The sequence below is a fragment of the Poecile atricapillus genome, chromosome 19, assembly GCF_030490865.1.
Source record: "Poecile atricapillus isolate bPoeAtr1 chromosome 19, bPoeAtr1.hap1, whole genome shotgun sequence".
Lineage (NCBI taxonomy): Eukaryota > Metazoa > Chordata > Aves > Passeriformes > Paridae > Poecile > Poecile atricapillus.
In genome coordinates this window covers 11,098,560-11,116,889 of record NC_081267.1, presented here as the reverse complement: position 1 = coordinate 11,116,889, position 18,330 = coordinate 11,098,560, and the positions used below count along the sequence as shown (strand labels likewise).

The 18,330-nt window shown below is 47.5% G+C and overlaps 1 pseudogene; it reads left to right on the top strand.

The window, feature by feature from the left end:
• Positions 1 to 18,330, top strand: part of LOC131586381 (uncharacterized) — a 655,697-nt pseudogene that overhangs the window by 24,558 nt on the left and 612,809 nt on the right.

Here is an 18,330-nt window from a genome sequence, read left to right as displayed (position 1 = left end):
TGGCTCCGGGAGCGAGCATTGGCTTGTGGGGAGAAGAGCTTTCAAATGCGATTAGAGGTGAGAATTGTGCCAGAGAGGGGGGATGTCAGGAGCATCTGGGAGCACCGGGTTAGGAGCTGCTAGGTTTAGGAGTTGTTTAGCCGCTTTTATGTAAAGCGGTTGTAGCAGGACCCAGTCCCGGTCCATGTGAGTGGCAGCCGGCAGGGCCCAGCGCGGCGGTTCCCGGTCCTCTCCCACCCAATGTGAAGGGTGCGGGGCGCGGTGCACTACCACACGGTTCGTGAGGGGTGCTGCTGGAGCAGGACCCACTGTGTCTGTACTGGGGTCTCGAGGGGCGCAGGGTTGCCAGAAGCGCTCTCTGGCCAGGCAGCGGTGCTGGATGAGGTTTGCCACTGAGGAGCGAGCTAGCCCAGCAGAGGAGCACCAGACTGGAGTACTGTGGACCCTGGGTGCTGGCCCTCAGCTGTGGTGGGAGCTGAGTGTGTTTGAACATGCCAGTCCTGTGTGTGGAGGGACGGCGCAGCAGGGAGAGATGGAGCACAGGCTTTGCCCCCAGGGTCTGCATGCAGATAGCAGCCTATGGGCCCCCTGCAGAGCGAGCTGCTGAATAGAGCCTGCTCGGCCCAGAGCTGTGGCAGCAGGTGGGGAGAGAAGCAAGAGACAGCCTGAGGAACTGCTGTGAATGGGAAAAAAATCAAAACAAAAACCCAGGAACAAACCAGTAGATGATAAGACCAAAGCAAAAGTAATCTTTCTCGCTAAGTTCTGAAAACCTCGTCAAGGTGTTTAATTTCTTAAAGCAAGATTTCTTTTTCTTCCTTTCTTTCTTTTACTCTTGTTGTTAGAAAAAAAGAGGTTTTTGTTTTAAGGAACTGTTAGAAGAAGTTTGTGAAGCTAAACAAGTAAATATTAACCAGAGAGTAAAAAAGTAATAAATGTGACTTATCTTAAGTCAAGACTAACCTAGCCTTTCTTGTTTAACTCAAACTCACAGAAAGAGATTGGCTCCTATGTTTACTGTTAAAATTTTGTTTAACCCAAAAGTTTTAAAGAATACTGATGGAAAATTCTGATGTGTTGTTTTCACTTTCCCTGTGTTGCTAAGAAATCCCTTTCAGGTACTACTGATAACTTAAGGCAGCGAGGCAATCTGGACCAAAGAGTGAAGTTGGATTCACACCAGTAAGATCATAAGACCTGAGGACTGGACTATAACACCCAAACTGAGTGATACCAAATGGACTCTTGAGCAGAGACTGGGTGGTAATGAACTGAGACAGTCCAAATGATCCAAGGGATGAGCTAAGAATCACGCCTAACTGGGAAGTAAGACCAAGCCTGTATCAGTAGTTTTAAGTCCTGCCTGGACAAATTCTGAGACACCTTTGATATCCACCTTGGGGAGGAATACTCCCACTCCAAACAGGAGGATTGAGGCTGTTTTGATCGGGAGATCCTCATATAATTTTGTTTTTGCCTGTGATTTGTATAAAGGAGGGTGGAGAATCACAACTTCCATCCATGCCACATCAAACACCTTGTCTAAATCATCCCAATATGAGACATGTTAGCTGGATTAAATATAAGTGTTTAAATTGGGGAAAAATAAGTATTGTAGTTCACAAAGTTAAGCCTCTCATTGCAGGAAGTGTGTGCCAAATCTATTAAGAATAACTTAAATAATAACTTTTGCTTTGCAGATAAGAAATTACTAGTGCCTGTTAAGTGAGAAATACCTGAGGAATGGTGGGAGACTGTTAAAAGGTGTCAAAAGAGATTTGCTTAGACATTAAAAAAGAGAAAGTGACCAGGAAACAGGGGGCAAGACCAGATTGGCCACTACAACCTGCCACCGAGAAGAATATAAAACACCTGCTGTGAGCTGCAACCTCATAGGCAGAGTGTGTGGGGGTGTAAGCCATACTGGACCCCTATTATTCCTTCTTCTGTCACTTATCCTTTTCCCTTTTGGGACGCCAGCAAAGCCATGTTACAAATGCTATCAAAAGCTTTACATGGAAAGAGACCAGGTTTCCTTTCTTATTACCCACACCAATATCAATAGTCACTGCTATAACCCATCCAAGTTAGGTATTTGTATACATAAAGAAAAAAATACTAGATCACAGACCATCTAAGAACAAAGGGTATCAGATTGAAAAACAATTGCCTGAAAAGAGAAAAATTAATTTGCTTCACAGTTGCTGCCAGGGAAAAGAAGCAAGATTTGGTAAGAGAGCAAGTGGTAAGTAAAAAGATAAAGCCAACACAGCAACCTAGACCTGTTTTAACCTCATGTCAGGGCCTGTATGCAAGGGTCAAACAGCAATTGAATAGAGAAAATTTCTTAATGAAGTGAGAAATACTCCCCGTAAAAAGTATAAAATTAGTAATAGAACTTCTACATAGTAAGTTCCAGAGAAACCAACTCTATTAGACCCAAAGAAAAGTAAAAGAAAAGAATTGTGTATATGATAATAGAACCAGATTCTCCCAATGAAATGGTACAGGGAAAAATCCTTACTCTGGAATCCCAGAAATATGCAAATTTTGGGGAAATATAAATGAACAGAAAAATGACTATTAGAAAGCACCATATGGCTTATTTTGGATATGTAGGAAAAGGGCATACCCAAAGCTCCCTTCACAATGGAAAGGGAGTTGTACTCTGAGAATGATTCAACCAAGATTTTTCCTTTTGCCAGGACCAGACGGAAATCAACTGGAAGTGCTGGTTTATGAGGACCTAGAAAGAAATAAAAGGGAATAGTTTAAAGCACCTCAAAAATGGGGAGATGAGGAATGGCCCCTGAACACATAATGGAAACATATGGGCTAGCTTCTTGGGCACAAGATGGAAGTTGAAACTATTGAACCCAAATTTATATGCTAAATCGCATCATAAGACTCCAAGCAGTTGTAGAAGTAATAACAAATAAAATTGCTCGAGTAATAGAATTAATATTCACTCAGCAACATCAAAGCAGAGCTGCAATATATCAAAATAAGTTAACTTTAAACTATTTGCTAGCTGAAGAAAGAAGTGTTTGTAGAAAATTTAATACATCAGATTGTTGTTTCAAAATAGATGACAATGGAGATGCTGTTCTAGATATAGTCAAAGATGTCAGAAAAATAGCACATGTACCAGTTCAAAAATGAGACCCAATGCTAAAAAGCAGTTAGTAAGCTAATCTATTTGTAATAGGATAGTGGAAAAAGTTGAACTTCTTCCCTTTGTGTGTTATAGCTGGTTTAATTTTTTTGTATTCTCTGTTTTATTCAGCTAATTAACTGTGTAATCCAAAAACATGCAGATAAACAAACAGACAAACAAAAAAATTTTTATTTCTCAAGCCAAATGATTTACAAAGAATAAAAGGGGAGTTTTGTTATAGATACATATTATATTGTTGGCTTTTCATGAATATTAAAATGAATGTTACGTGCATAAGAATGGAAAATTTTGTTGTATTAATATAGTTTTCTTTATTTCTGTTATTGATGAAACTTAGAAATAGTGGTATAATACATATGTATTAGGCTATGGCATAGTATGAAAATAAAAACTGCTTTTGTTTGTATAACCCAAAGACTGCAAAAGATATCTGGAGACACCCCCTACATTCATAAACTCTCTTATCCAGATGAAGACAGCAGTGACCAGAACTCTGGGGGAGGAATTTATTGCATTTCTGTTATCAGGGAATGTAAATCTCGTTGGTGCCAAGAAGATTGATCTATTGGGAAGGGGGCAAGAGAAAACTAAACAGAAGAACACCAAAGATCCTAAGAAGAATGTATGAATATGCATGAGAATTTATGGATATGTAGTAAGATTCTGTTTTTAAGGGACAATCCTTTGTTAGTAAGGTGTGCTCTCTTGGCTGAATGCAGAGACACCCGGCCGTATCTATATATTTTATTTTTATCTCCTAATTATCTTTTTATTAAACCTTTAAATTATATAAGAAAAATATGTGAACCTTGTTTTTCACAACACTGAGCGGTTTGGCCGGACATCTGAAGCTGCAGAGGCGCTCCTGTGGAGAGAGGAGGTGGCTGAGGCCCCCAGCTGCCGCTGGCACTCAGGGACCCTCCTGCACAGCAGGGCCCAGAGCTGCCAAGGCTCCCCAGCACGGCTGGAGCTGCTGGCACAGCTTGGCCCAGCTGGACAGCTGCCCCTCAAGGCCCTGGAGAGCAGGGGATGGCTCTGGGCAGGGTCCCTGGCCAGGAGCGGGCCCCAGAGCGTGTCTGCTTTTCAAGGGCAATCTCGTCCCCGCTCTTTCTCCTGCCCACCTTGCTTTGCCTCTGCCCGCTGCTCCTGGGGCTGCTCTTGGCCAGGCAGCCTCAGTGGCAGCCAGCACTGGCTGCAGCCCCAGCGGGCTCCCCAGGACAAGGCCCAGCAATTAAGAGGCCAATGAAAGGCCTGGGCAGCAGCAGAACTCTCAGCAGAGTTATTTGGGCAACCACTGACTACCTACAGGTCCACAGCAGCCTCAGTGGGAATGTTTCTATTCTACAACAGACTTTCAAAAGAAGCTGTTTGAGGGAAAGATGAATGAAATACTCACCGTTTTGTCTTCCATCCATACCAGATTCCAACACCGCATAAAACGAAGAAATGCACCAAACAAAGCAGGCCTGCCATTAATTCTAGCCAACAGCGTGTTCCCTGACAGAAACTTCTTCCAATGCCTTTCTGGGAATTGGGAACACGTGTTGTGGTGCTGGCTGCATCTGTGGGAGAATTGGGCAGTGAGAGCCTGTGCTGTGCTGTGCTGCTGAGCTGGCAGCATGGTGGGTGTGTTCAAGATGCTCTGTTTCCCCCAGAGCTGGGGCCTGCAGGCACCTTGCTGTCCCTTGGCACAGGCTGTGCCACCCAACAAAGCCCAGAAGGCCAGGAGCAGAGCCCAGGGACAGCGCAGCTGCTTGGGCAGTGGCTCCTTCCAGGGACAGGGGCCAAACCCATCCCTGAGCAGCCACTGCCACCCCTGACCCTCCCTGCTCTGTGACAGCTCCCCCAGCCCAAGGGGACAGAGCCAGGCCCTGTCAGGGGCCAGTGCAGCCCCTGCCCAGTTGGGAGCCAGGGCTGGCTGTGGCCCTGGGCTCATGGCAGGGCTTCCACTCGGGGCTGCTCCTGTGCCTTGGGCCTCTGGATGCTCAGAGCCAGCTCTGGGAGCAGCTGCAGTGGGATGGACATTGGTGCACGAGTCCCATTTCCCAGGGGCTGGGAATGAGCTCCAGAGGCCTGGAAGCTGAGGTGCCTCCAGCTTTGGACGCTGCTGGGCCATGCAAGGAGAGGCCCTGTGGGAAGAGCTGCTGGCACACAGCCCAACTGAGGGCTGAGCCCAGCACAGCAATTGCCTCCTGTGCCTGGGCCCGTGCCTGCAATTGCCTCCCTTCCTTCAGGAAATGCCTCCTTCCATAGAGCCTCTCTGTCCATCCCTTGAGAAAGGAAGAGACAGAGCTGGATCAGATGGAACCATTACATAGCAGGGAAGTGGCCTCTTCAGGAGGCAGTGCTTGTCAAAGACATGGAAGAGGATCAGGAAAAGGCCCAGGCTCTCTCTTGTCCAAACCACCACCTCTCCTGATCTGCTCAGAGACCAGGAAGTTGCAGAGGATCTCAAGGTGTGCATGGCCCATGGTGCAGTTTGGGCTCCCTGTCAGCTGATGCCAAATGCCTTCCTACAGAGGCTGGGGAGAAACTGCATCCAGGCCAGGCTGGGAAACATCCCTGCAGGGCTTGAAAGCAGCAGCAGGGCAGCGAGGCTGCCATGGATCCCTTCCCATGGTGCCAGGCATGGCATGTCCAGAGAAAGCCCCCGGCTGCTGAGTCTCAGGAAAGGCTGAGGGAAATGCACCCACCATGCCCTTTGAGCAGTTCCTTCTCTATTTCTTTCAGGATGTGGTGTGACTCAAGTGATTCTTTCTGCCCCGAGGCTCTGTTCTTCCCTCTTGGAGGATCTTAACAAAAAATAGTTCAATTTCCCAGGAATGGATCCCACAAAAGCAATGCTCAGCCTGTGGGTACGGCAGGAACACACCACTCACCCCTGCGATGGGAGCCGGGCTTGTGGGCAGTAATCAGCAAAGGAGCTGGGGAAGTCCTCACTGCAGACACACCTGTAACTCAACAGCCACAGAAGCTTCTGTCACCTGGTTCCTACCAGGTTGTCAATGATTATTTCTTGATGGGACACTGAGAACATACCTGCAGGAGGCTCCAAGGGCTTCAAAACTTTATGCAGCCAATCTAATGGAGAAGCCATCCCAGGAAACTCATCTGGAAGGGAGCACAGATGAGAACCTTTTTCAGGGTGTGCTGGGATCACCTTCTGCCTTAGGGAACTGGGCACTGCAAGGGGGTTGGGTAAGGCCATGGGAGCCAGATGTCAGTGGACATGGAGAAAGCTGTAGAGGGGCCTGGAATGCTCTGGGCTGGCTCCTGGTCACTCTCAACACTCTTTTCATGCCCTGTGCAACATCCCTGAAGGGTGGGCACTCCCCAGCAGCAGAGATGGCAGCTCAAGCCTCAGCCCGGCTCAGGCCCAGAGGCACAGCAATTACCTCCTGGGACTGTGCCTGGCATGGCCTCCCTTCCTGCAGCAGAGGCTGCCCATGAGCCACTGCTTCCTCCGGGAAACGCTGCCTTCAGCACAGCCTTTGGGTTCATCTCTGGAGAAAGGAAGAGCCACAGCTGGATCAGGTGGGGCTGTTCCCCAACAGGAAGGTGGCATCTTCAAAAGGCAATACTTGTCAAAGTCATGAATAAGGTTCAGGAAGACTTCAAAATTTTGGAGCCAGGCCAGGGCCCTCCCTCCTCCAAAGAGCTGCCATTCCACATCTACCCCAAGACTGGGAAATTGCAGGGGATCTCAGGGTGTGCATGGCCCATGGTGCAGTTTGGGCTCCCTGTCAGCTGATGCCAAATGCCTTCCTGCAGAGGCTGGGGAGAAGCTGCAGCCAGGCCAGGCTGGGAAACAGCCCTGCAGGCCATGAAAGCAGCAGTGGGGCAGCAAAGCTGACATGGATCCCTTCCTGCTGTGCCAGCCATGGTATGTCCAGATGTGCAGAGAAAGCCCCCGGCTGCTGAGTCACAGGAGAAGGCTGAGGGAAATGCACCCACCATGGCGTCTCTGCAGTTCACTCAACATCTTGTCTTCTATAGGTTTGTTCTTCCCTCTAGGAGAACCTTAAGAGAAAGTATTTCCATTTCAGATGAATGGATCCCACAGAACCAGGCCTCAGCCTGTGGGATCAGCAGGGACACACCACTCACCCCTGCGATGGGAGCTGGGCTTGCGTGCAGCAACCAGCAAAGGAGCTTGAAACATCCTCGCTGCAGACACACCTGTAACTCAACAGCCACAGCAGCTTCTGTCACCTGGTTCGTGACAGGTTGTCAATGATTATTCCTTGTTGGGACAGTGAGAACATACCTGCATGGGGCTCCAGAGGGAGAAAATCATCATGAAGCCAAGCTGCTGGAGAAGCCTTCCTACCACCCTTGTCTAGAAAGGAGCACAGATCAGAAACATTCCATGGTGTGCTGGGACCCCCTTCTGCCTTAGGGAACTGGGCTCTGCAAGGTGGTTGGGTAAGGCTGTGGGAGCCAGATGTCAATGGACACGGCCAAAGCTGCAGAGAGGCCTGGAGAGCTCTGGGCTGGCTCTGGTCACTCTCCATCCTCTTTGCAGGCCCCGTGCAACATCTCTGGAGGGGCAGCAGGACCAGCCCAGGGCCCCTGAGGCCTCTCTCCCTCCCACAGAGGAAACCCTCCCTTAAGCCCTGGGGAAAACCATCCCCAACGCTTCCCAGGGAGAGGGGAGCACTGTCCTGGGAAAGGGGACCGAGGCTGCCGGCTCACCTGCTCGCCCTGCTCGCCACGGAGCAGCCTGGGCAGCCCTGTCAGGCAGGGCCACTGCCAGGAGGAGCAGGAGGAGGAGGCGCAGAGCAAAGGCCATGGTGCCTTGCCCTCTGCCAGTCCTGCAGCTCTTGCTGCCACCACTGTCCTGACACCACTGTCCCAATGTCAGCACCGCTGCTGCCGCCGCCGCTGCTGCCACAACAGTCGTGGTCAAGGACTGACTGCTCGGTCCTTGTGGTGCTGTGCAACCACGGGGCTCTGGGACCTCTGTGACCTCAGAGCCTGCTGTCACCTCAGCCTGCTGTCACCCCAGAGACTGCTGTGACCTCATGGCCTTGGCTGTACCCTCTGAGTTACTCCCATCTGTACTCCAATCTGTACTGGACTGATTGTAAAGTTTTGACTTCATCAAAGGGTCATTGCTAAACAAAACCTTGGTTTTGTCTGCTGACATTGCTGGACAGGCGGTGTCCCAGGAGATGCTCTTGATGGTTGCCTCTTTTCCTGGGCATGGCACTGGAGGAGGTCCAGGCCCAGGTGATGCCACTGAAGGAAATGTGCCCTCATCCCAGGGATGCTCAACACAGACTCCCCCAGCCCCTCAGTGCCCCACCGCTGGTCACAGCAGCCCCTGCCTGGCTCCTGCCTGCCCACACCATGGTCAGCCCTGCCTGCTCCTGGACATGGAGCTCAGCCAGGGCTGGTGCTGTGTGGGCTTTGCTGGTGGTACCAGCCAGACACTGGGGTGAGAGCTCCATCTCTTTATTGGAACAGAAGAGCTGTGCTGGGCCCTGCCCTGGCAGGAGGGACCCACCTTCAGTCCAGGCCACAGAGCAGGGCGGGTCCCTTCAGGGACACAGGGCCTTGCTTTGTGTGGTGGCAGCATCTGCACAGCAGCAAGCTGGTAATGCAGCTGTGACAGGGACATCACGTATGGGCATGGAGATGTGAAATGTGTGGTACAGGTGTCCCTGAGGGAGGTGTTTGGCTGGACTTGTGAAGCTGCAGAGGGGAACCTGTTGAGAGAGGAGATGGCTGAGGCCCCAGCTGCAGCTGGCACACAGGGACCCTCTTGCACACTGGGAGATTCTCACTGTGCTCAAAGTTTCCCTCTGAAGACTAAGAGGTGAATGTGGATGGGCTGAGCAGCTGATCTGCAGGCCAAACAATTGAGTTAGCAAAAGGAGAAATTGAGAAAATACAAGTTTATCCATAGCAATGAAGAAAGCAAGGCTGTTAGCATAGAAACCAATAAAAAGGGACATAAGGGGTATTTGCAGTTGTAATGAATGGCATTGGTTCGTGCTAACTAAATTGTAAGTGTTATTAAAGTTCTTATTAGAAACAATCAAGAATCAGTGTTACAAAGCAGATGTACCCCTTTGCAGATGTTACATGTCAAAATTAAGGTACAGGATGTAGTTTAGAAGATAAATGGTGTCTCAAGGCCAAAATGGCCTTGAGATGGACCGAAATTAGAACAAATTTAGGCATTGGGCCTAAAGATTAGTAAACATAAGGCTAATTAGTAGACTTACATAATACAAGGCTTAGTACACACACGTAATCCTGTAAGGTTATCCAAAGGATAATGAGGAAGAGGAGAAGCGTTCGCCAAAAGACCACCAGAAGAAGACTGAAGACCCCCTAACAACAAGTGAGGCATGCGCCGTGAAGAAAAGTGACGTAAAGTCAGAAAAATCGGAAATAGGAGGAAACTTACAGGAAACATTAATGAATATGTATAAGCATACAGTATGTAAGTTTAGCTTAAAGTGCTTTGTTTTCTATGTGAGGCAGGGTGGGAAGCCTCCGTACCCTGGTTGGTTTTTCTTATGCTTTAATCATACTTAATTTCTAGCAGATTTTATATATGTCCTAGTTTAGGGCAAATTAGGGAGGAAAACTCTAAATGGGGATTTCCCCAGGGAAATGCCCCTCTTCACTTTCTGGTCCGGGAAAAGAAAGAAAAAAATTCTTTGGAGAGAAATGGAAAAAGCTGTTTATTTAACAGAAATTGAGTAATATTAAATAATAATAAAACCTCTTGCTGTTCGATGGGATGGCAAGTCTAGGAAGAAAAGTTCTTTTCATGTGGTGTAGCTCGGCTCACTCAGGTTCTTATCAGTCCCTCCGGCGCTGGAAAGTGCCAAAGCCCAGGCCCCGGTGGGCCACAGGCGTGAGCTCCCGGGGTTTGGCTGGGTGTTCAGTCCAGAGCAGGCTTGCACAGATCCAGGAAAAAAGGGAAAAAACAAAGGTCCGGGGAACTCCTCTGCTTCAGCTAGCTAAAACTAACTAAAAGCCAGGGAGAAGCTCTGTCCCGCTGTCTGTCTGTGCTGCAGACACCACAGTCCAGGAGCGAGATGTGTGGGAGTTATATTTTCTTTAACACAAACTGCGGCTTCTTCTACCCCCCTCTCTTGCTCTCAGAGTCAGTTTTAAAGGTGCAGAACTTAATATATAACATAAACCAGACGATTGGGGATACCAGTATCATAAAGTCACCCCAGGACAATATATAAATTTCAAATTTTATTAAACTGTATTATTTTACTAAACTGTATTCTTTTATACCACATTACTATTCAATTTAGTAAATTGCAATGATTTTTAATTAAACTGCCATTAAGCCAAGGGACCTAGTTGTCAAAATTCTAATATAATTTATAACAATATTTTAACAAAGAAGGCTGGTACAACAACATTTTTTATTTTACAAACATGACACAACATGAGGTATATTAACAAAGAAGGCCCCTTACGGTGACAACATTCTACTGTTCAAACTGTAAAACATCTTTGTGTACTGATCAGGAGGTCACGATTTACTCTTTACAATCCTGATGCTGAATGTCTCCTTAGGAGGTCTGGTCACAGAGAAGAATGAGCCCCTTGTGGGCTGCCCCTGTTTGGACAACCTGCTCCTCACCCCGAGCCTCAGCATGTCTGACATCGCCCACCTGGGACTGACATCCCAAAGCATTGAAAACATTTATAAACTTTTCTTTATCATTAAAATCTAATTAATTTATAAAAATAAAATTTTGATTTTTATAATAATATTATTCTGTATTTTTATAACCTATTTTTTATAATTATATAAAAGAATTGATACATTTTTAGCAACTAAAAACATTATCGGTCTTTGATTCTAAGTACCACAATTCCCTTCATTAGTTAATTGACTACTATTTCACCCTCTTTATGCTAATTATTCCTATTTTTAGTCCTTTGATCATCATTTTTATCATTTTCTCAGACAGGGTAAAAGGGGCCACTTTGGGGTCCATGGAGACTTTTCTGGGGAACATTTGGGGCAGTTTTGGGTCTGGGGAGGGAATTTAGAGAGAACTTGGGGGTCTGGAGGACACTTGGGGGAGCCGGGAGGGCACTTGGAGGGGCACTTAGGGATTCTGTGGGACAATTCAGGGTCCGGGGGAGCACTTGGGGGTCCAGGGGGGCACTTGGAGGTCAGGGAGGGGAATCTGGGGGCCCTTCGGGGTCCGGGCGGGCACTTGGGGGCTGTAACAGGGAATCTATGGGCCGCGGGGGATGATGGGAGCTGTAGGCGCCGGTATAATACGGTTTAATGGGGCCGCGGAGCATCACGGGAGTTGTAGGCGCAGCTCCAATGGGTTCCGGTGAGGCGCGGGGCATGACGGGAGATACAGTCCCGGCTGGAATAGCGCTCTATGGGCGCCGCGGAGCATGATGGGAGCTGTAGTCCCGGAAGTGGCTCGGAAGGCGCGTTTGGCGGTGTGGGGAAGCGCTTGGAGAAAACTTTTGCGTCCGAGCCGTGGCTGCAGGTGCTTGGGGTGAATGTATATGGCTCGGGAGCACTTGGGGGGAACATGGGGAGCTCTAACCGGGCTCTTTAGGGCGCGGGGCACGGCAGGAGGTTTGGGCGTGGAACTGTGTTGTGGGATGATGGGAGATGAATTCCCAGCAGTGTCTGGAAGGGGAATCTGTGGGGTCAGGAACATTCAGGGATCCAGGGACGCTTTGGGGGGTCCCGAACAGGCACTGAGGAGGCACTCGGGGATCCTGAAGGGTTTGGAGGAGACTTATGGGACATATGGGGGCCGATCCCGGGGTACTGGGGAGCGCAGGGCATATTCCCAGTTCCTCACAACCTGGTCTCAGTTGCCCCCTGCAGGCTCCTACTCACTGCCAGTATGATCCCAGTATGATCCCAGTATGATGTCAGTACACAGCCAGTGCAATCCCAGCCACTGCCAGGATGATCCCAGTACAAACCAGTCCCTGCCAGTGCTGCCACTCCTGGGATCCCCCAGCCCTCTCTGTGTTCCCCCCTCCCGCATCTCCCCAGAGGAGCCCCAAGGGCTGGCAGTCCCCAGCCAGGGTCCCCAGCCAGCCCCAGGTTGGATCTGCAGCCCCCAATTTTCCCAGTTTCCCTCTCCTTTTCCCCGGGCCGGGTTCCCCCCATCCCCAGTGGGTGGGAGCAGCGGAGAGCCCCGCGCTGCCCATCCCGACCTGTCCCGGCTCCATCCCCGCTCCTGCCGTGGGCTGTGAGGGGTTCGGGAACGGGGCACCGAGGGTGTCACTGCTCCTGGGGGAGGAGGAGGAGGGATGGAAGAGGAGGGATGAAGAAGGAGAGAGTGAAGGGATGGAAGCAGGAGAAGGCGCTGGTGTTAGGGAGGAGAAGGAGGAGGGATGGAAGGGGAGGAGAGGGAGGAAGATTTTGTAAATACTCCACAAACCCCTTCATTCTTGTCCCCCATGGGGATGTCTCTGCCCTTCACAGAACACGGCTGGGAAGGGGTCTCAAAATATATCCAACATGGACCTAAGGTATTTTAGACAAAGAAGGCTCAGACTTACGAGACGTGGTCCTGGGTTTATTGTATGTGGATCGCCCGGGGCAAGAAAGAGGCTGAGATTCCTCGGGTGCTCTCTTAAACTTGGGGGAGGGGGTGGCCAGGGGATACAGGGGGGTTACAGGCAATGGGAAAGGGAAAAGAAAAGGGAGGTTAGGTAGGGACTGACCTTATACAACACCAAGGGTGAGTTCTTCCCTTGGGACAGACCATAATTTTTTAAATGAACTTCAACAGGAAGAGGAGGGACAAAGGAGGATCAGGGAAAGGAGAAGGAACCAAGAGGTCAAGAACTCCCTGAATTTACAGTCCCCCACCTGTGGGATCATCACCTCCCATCCCACAGGTGCCCCGAGAGGGGGAGCTCAGCCCAGATATCCTGGGGGGTCCCTGGGTTGAATTTTTTTTGCGGGGGGGATATTTAAGAATTAAGGACTGCAAAGCTGAGCAGAAAATGCCCCTTGTGAAGACATTGGGGGTCCCAGCATCCCGGAGTGGGGAGATAGAAACAGGGGGAACTTTTCTGATTCCTGGCACTTCCAGCAGCCTGGGGAGGGCAGGGACCGAGTAGCATGGGGACCCCCAGTACAAGTGTGACCCCCAGCAGCTGGGATGGGGGGAACCTCTGAACACGAAAAGGGGAGAGACCAGAGATGGGGAACTCCTGGGAGGCATTTTCAGGGCTGAATCTTGGTGTTTGGGAGGTTTTAATGGATAGCTTGGGATTTCTAGAGATGGACTTGGGCAGGAGGAACCCCATAATCCAATGTGCTCATGAATTGTATTTTTCTCCAAACCAGGATTTCCCATTCCCAGACCTTGGCTGGATGGAGAGGAGGCTGCGAGGAAGAGGAAGATTCCCCAGGACACCCAGGCAGGTGAGGAGGAAGTCAGTGCCCCTTTCCCCCTCTCTCCTGCTCCATCTCCCAGCCCAGCATGGCCCCCGGCTGCAGGACAACCCCGCTGCCGACGCCGTCCTGCCGGGGACGCACTGGGGGGATCTCCTTCCCCTTCCCTCTGGCACGGAGGCAAATCCCATCCTCTCCTTGTCCTTCCTCCCCCAGACAAGGAGCTGAGGATGGAGACCAGGGAGGACAAATCCCCACGGCAGAACCTCGTGGAAGAGGCCGTTTTGAGCAGCTCCACAGTGCAGGAATCCAATGGGGAGGAAAAGCCCTGGAGATCCCGCAGGAGGAGGGGCTCCAAACCCATCCCAGGGTGCTCTGAGGAGGAAAGACCCACCCTGTGCCGGGAAGGCGGACGGAGATCCAGCCAGGGCTGTGAGCTGGTGGTCCATGAGGAGCTTCAGGATGGGGAGAAGCCCTACAAGTGCTTGGAGTGTGGGAAGAGCTTCAGCCAGAGCTCATTCCTGATCCGCCACCAGATGATCCACACTGGGGAATGGCCCTACGAGTGTGGGGAATGTGGGAAGGGCTTCAGCTGCAGCTCCCAACTCATCATCCACCAGCGCATCCACACTGGGGAGAGGCCCTACGAGTGTCCTGAGTGTGGGAAGAGGTTTCACAGGAGCTCCAATCTCCTCCATCACCAGCGGATTCACACGGATGAGAGGCCCTTCCGCTGCCCTGACTGTGGGGAGGGCTTCAAGCACAACTCCACCCTCTTCAGGCACCAGCGCATCCACACTGGGGAGAGGCCCTACGAGTGTCCCCAGTGTGGGAAGAGCTTCACCCAGAGCTCTAACTTGACCAAACACCAACGGAGGCACCAGTAAGGGAAGCCCTGCGAGTGCCCCAAGTGCAGGAAGAGCTTCGTGCGCTGCCCCAGCTCCATCCTCCATCAGAGGACCCACGTTGGGCAGAGCCCTGATGACCCACGTTCCCAGTGATCTGTGTTGGGAACACACTGGGCTGGAGGTCATTTTATTTTGTTTTCAATTATCTTTTGCTTCATCTTCATCTATTTAAAACAGAGAAATAACAGAGTGGTTGTCATGGGGTTACTTTACCTTTAAGAAAGTTAAAGTTGCTGGGGACTGCCGGGAGTCTTTTCTCCTGACCAATTATCGGTCATTGCTGAGAATTGACAGCAGTTTTAGCCATTGAAAAGTGGAATCAACTTGTGAACCCCACCTTAAAGTGTAAAACCAGAGCTCTCTTCTTCTCTTTGTTTCTTGGCTGTGAAAGGTAGCAGAGCTCCGGCTGGCCTCCGGTTCCCTGCCCAGGCCATGCGGCCGGGTGGGGGCCGGGCTGGGCCTGCCGTTCTCCTGGCCGGGAGATGGGGCCTGCGGGGGCTTGCCCCGAGCCAAGCCGGGCCAGGCCGGTTCCTGGCTTGGCTGCAGGTTTTGCTGTGATAGAATTTACCAGAAACTGCCGAGTAAAGAAGGAGAGGAGCTCTGGGCCTGCAGCAAGCAGAGACACCGAGTACACTCTCTACAGCAGCTATGAGGAACTTTCCATCGCAGACAGCTCCAGCTCCTGTTCAGCAGAGATCACCGAACCATCTACAAAAGCTTGGGCAGGATTTTAACTCTTTCTTATCCAGATGAGACTTGCGGATTAATCTTTTTATCCAGAGAGAGAAAAGGAGAGTGATCAACATGAAAAGAGACTTTATAAACTACTAGTGGCAAGAAAGAAAAGAAACTTCAAGAAAGGTAGAGAATTAAGAAGATGCTTTAATTAAGCTGAAATATCTTTCTGTTAAAACTATGGGGATGGACAATGAAGTCCTGAAAAGAACTCCTTTAATTCATGACGGAGTATGGGGAGGAATAGAGTGTTCAAAGTGTAAATTTGAGTAAAAAGTAGAGTAATTATGGTATAGTGAAGTGCTGGGAGATTTGAAGCCTTGAGAGGCAATGAGAAAACTGTTTTCTAGTGAAGCTCACAGAAACAGATGAAGAATACTTTTTGCCTTTGAATAACTTATCCTTAAAAATGCTGTCCCTAAACTCATGACCCATAACACATTTCAGAGTGATGTAGAATGGGAGGGGTGGGCTTTGATAACAGCAGCTCTGGGCAGCTGATATCAAGGAGACAGAAAACTATAACAAAAATAGTTTTCTTGTGAGAAACTCCATAAATTAACAGAAAGGAACTTCTGTTTCTCTACAGAAACTGATAGAAAGACTGTAGAAGGAATTGGGACTGTTTAAACCTTCAAAGTTCTAAAGTTTCTGTCTCTGTTGTCATGTGAACAAAAGAATGGTGGGCAGTAAGAAATGAAAAGGTTTTTCTGGAAGTTTATTCTGGTGTTCTTATTATTGTAGTTTGTCAATAAACTTTTTTTATTCCTTTTAAAATTTTATGCCTGGTTTGCTCTTGTTTTAATCCATATCTCACAGCAAAAAATAAGTAATTCTTTTTCCCCCTTTTTATTAATTACTGGTTTAAAACCACGACACCCACAAAAATCAAGATCCCACAAAATTCCAGAAAAAAATACCACAAAATTGCCTAAATCTTTTCAAAACCCCATCTAATTCCAGAAATGTCTCAAAATCTCTACAAATTTCCACAAAATCTAAGGAAAATCCAGGAAAATCTAAGAAAAATCTTACAAAATTGCAGAAAAATCTCACAGAATTCCCTAAATGTTTTGAAAACCCCACCAAATTCCAGAGACATCTCACAAAATCTTCTCAATATCCCACAAAAATCAAGAAAAATCCTACCAAATCCCACAAAATTGCAGAAATCTTCTCAAAGGCCCACCAAATCCAAGAGACATCCCACAAAATCTCTGCAAAATCCCACAAAATCTAAGAAAAATCCCACAAAACTTTTCAAGTCTCCTCAAAATCCCTCAAAATTCCAGAAAAAAATCCCACAGAAATATTTAAACTTTTGCAAAATCCCACAAAATTGCAAAAAAATCCCACGAAATTGAGAGAAAATAAAAAAAACCCCTAAATATTCCCAAAATCCTACCAAATTCCAGAAACACCCCAGAACATGTTCACAAAATTGCAAAAAAATCTAAGAAAAATACCTCATAATTCATCAAGTCTCCAAAAAATCCCACGAAGTTCAAGAAAAATCCCACAAAATTTCCCTAAATCTTCTCAAAACCCCACCATATTCCAGAAACATCCCACAAAATCCCCACAAATTTCCACAAAATCTGAGAAAATACCTCAAAATTCTTCATGTCTCCTCAAAATCCCACAAAAATCCCACAAAATCTCCTCAATATCCTACAAAATTTCAGAAAACTCCCACAAAATTCCAGAAAAATCCCACAGAATTTCTTGAATGTTGAGAAAACCCTATCAAATTTCCACAACATCCCACCAAATCTCCACAAATTTCCACAAAATCTAAGAAAAATCACACAAAATTCTTCAAGTCCCACAAAATCCCACATAATTTAAGAAAGATTCCACAAAATTCCAGAAAAATACCACAACATTGCAGAAATCTCCTCAAAACCCTACCAAATTCCAGAAACATCTCACAAAATCTCCTCAATATCCTACAAAAATCAAGAAAAATGCCACAAACTTCCCGAAAAATCCCACAAAATTCCTTAAATATTCTGAAAACCCTACCAAATTCCAGAAACATCCCACAAAAATCTCCACAAATTTCCACAAAATCTAAGAAAAATCCCACAAAATTCTTCAAGTCTCCACAAAATACCACAAAATACCAGAAAAAAATCCCACAAAATTCCCTAAATCTTCCCAAAACCCTACCTAATTCCAGAAACATCCCACAAAATCTCCACAAATTTCCACAAAATCTAAGAAAAATCCCACCAAATTTTTCAAGTCTCCTCAAAATCCCACAAAACACCAGGAAATTCCAGAACATTACAAAAAAAATCCCACTAAATTCCAGAAACTTCCCACGAAAATGCCACAACTTTCCAAAAATATAAGAAGAATCACACAAAATTTTTCATTGTCTCCTCAAAATCCCACAAAACACCAGAAAATTCCAGAACATTACAAAAAAAATCCCACTAAATTCCAGAAACATCACATAAAATTCTTCGTCTCCACAAAATCCCAAAAAATTCCAGAAAAAAATCCCACAAAATTGCAGAAATCTTCTCCAAACCCCACCAAATTCCAGAAACATCCCACCAAATCCCCAGAAATTTCAATAAAATTCCAGAAAAATCCTACAAAATTCTTCATATCTCCTCAAAATCCCTCAAAATTCCACAAAAATCGCACAAAATTATTTAAACTTTTGCAAAATCCCACAAAACTAAAAAAAAAAATCGCATGAAATTAAAAAACAACAAAAAAAATCCCTAAATATTTCCAAAACCCTACCACATCTCAGAAACATCTCACAAAAATCTCTTGAATATCCTACAAAAATCAAGAAAAAACCCACCAAATTCCAGAAAAATCACACAAAATTCCTTAAATATTCTGAAAACCCCACCAAATTCCAGAAACATCCCACAAAATCTCTACAAAATTCCCACAAAATCTAAGAAAAATCCCACAAAATTCCAGAAAAAAATCCCACAAAATTGCAGAAATCTTCTCAAAACCCTACCAAATTCCAGAAACATCCCACTAAATCTCCACAAATTTCCACAAAATTTAAGAAAATCCCTCAAAATTCTTCATGTCTTTTCAAAATCCCTCAAAATGCCGCAAAAATCCCACAAAATCTCTCCAATATCCTACAA